Raw genomic sequence first — 1,656 nt, 5'->3', positions numbered from 1 at the left:
AGAGCGGCCAATGTGACAATCTGGCTTTAAGTCGATTCGATAACAAATGACGAAAACGGACGGATTTCTCAGGTTTTTACTACTTATGAACACTTTTCACATTCTCGCGTGCAACGCGGCTGCTCGTCCTCCTTTCATGCAAAATCCTATGTTCCTAGCTCATGTCCAAGGCACCAAAGAACGGTAAAAAGTCAATAATCGATACCTAAAACTTGAATTGTACTGCATCTTACTGGCTATTACATCACCTTAGAAGCTTCATCTGTATTCTACTATGGTTATTTTAGTGTCTCCGCATACCGCAGCACGCGACATAACTTTGCAGACGATAAGTACAACCGTTTCATAGAGGAGGGCGGCCAATGTTACGATCGGGCTTTAAGTCGATTCGATAACAAATGACGAAAACGGACGGATTTCTCAGGTTTTTACTACTTATGATCACTTTTCACATTCTCCCGTGCAACGTGGCTGCTAGCCCTCCTTTCATGCAAAATCTTAAATTCCTAGCTCATGTCCAAGCCACCAAAGGAAGGTAAAAAGTCAACAATCCATAACTAATACTTGTATGGTACTACTTCTTACTGGCTATTACATCATCTTATAAGCTTCATCTGTGTTCTGCTATGGTGCTTTTAGTGTTTCCGCATACCGAAGCACGCGACATAGCTTTGCAGACGATAAGTACAATCGTTTCAGAGAGAACAGCGGTCAATGTGACGATCTGGCTTTAAGTCGATTCGATAACAAATGACGAAAACGGACGGATTTCTCAGGTTTTTACTACATATGAACACTTTTCACACTCTCCCGTGCAACTCGGCTGCTAGTCCTCCTTTCATGCAAAATGTTAAGGTTCTAGCTCATGTCGAAGGCACCAAAGCCAGCAAAAAAGTCAATAATATATAACTAAAACTTGAATTGTACTACTACTTATTGCCTATTACATCAACTTAGAAGCTTCATCTGTGTTCTACTATAGTGCTTTTAGTGTCTCCGCACACCGCAGCACGCGACATAGCTTTGCAGACGATAAATGTAACCGTCTCAGAGAGAAAAGCGGCCAATGTGACGACCTGGCTTTAAGTCGATTCGATAACAAATGACGAAAACGGACGGATTTCTCAGGTTTTTACTACATATGAACACATTTCACATTCTCCCGTGCAACGCGGCTGCAACTACTCCTTTCATGCAAATCTTAAGGTCGTAAGTCATGTCCAAGCCACCAAAGCCGGCTAAAAAGTGAATAATCGACAACTAAATTTTGAATGGTACTACTTCTTACAGGCTATTACTTCAACTTAGAAGCTTCTTCTGTGTTCTACTACGGTGCTTTTAGTGTCTCCGCATACCGCAGCACGCGACATAGCTTTGCAGACGATAAATGTAACCGTCTCAGAGAGAAAAGCGGCCAATGTGACGATCTGGCTTTAAGTCGTTTCGGTAACAAATGACGAAAACGGACGGATTTCTCAGGTTTTTACTACATATGAACACTTTACACATTCTCCCATGCAACGCGGCTGCTAGTCCTCCTTTCATGCAAAATCTTAAGGTCCTAGGTCATGTCCAAGCCACCAAAGCCGGCTAAAAAGTGAATAATTGACAACTAAAACCACAATTGTACTACTTCTTACTGGCTATTACTTCAAC

Source organism: Schistocerca gregaria, unplaced genomic scaffold (genome assembly GCF_023897955.1).
Source record: "Schistocerca gregaria isolate iqSchGreg1 unplaced genomic scaffold, iqSchGreg1.2 ptg000467l, whole genome shotgun sequence".
NCBI classification, from domain to species: Eukaryota; Metazoa; Arthropoda; class Insecta; order Orthoptera; family Acrididae; genus Schistocerca; species Schistocerca gregaria.
This window is presented reverse-complemented; position numbering follows the sequence as displayed.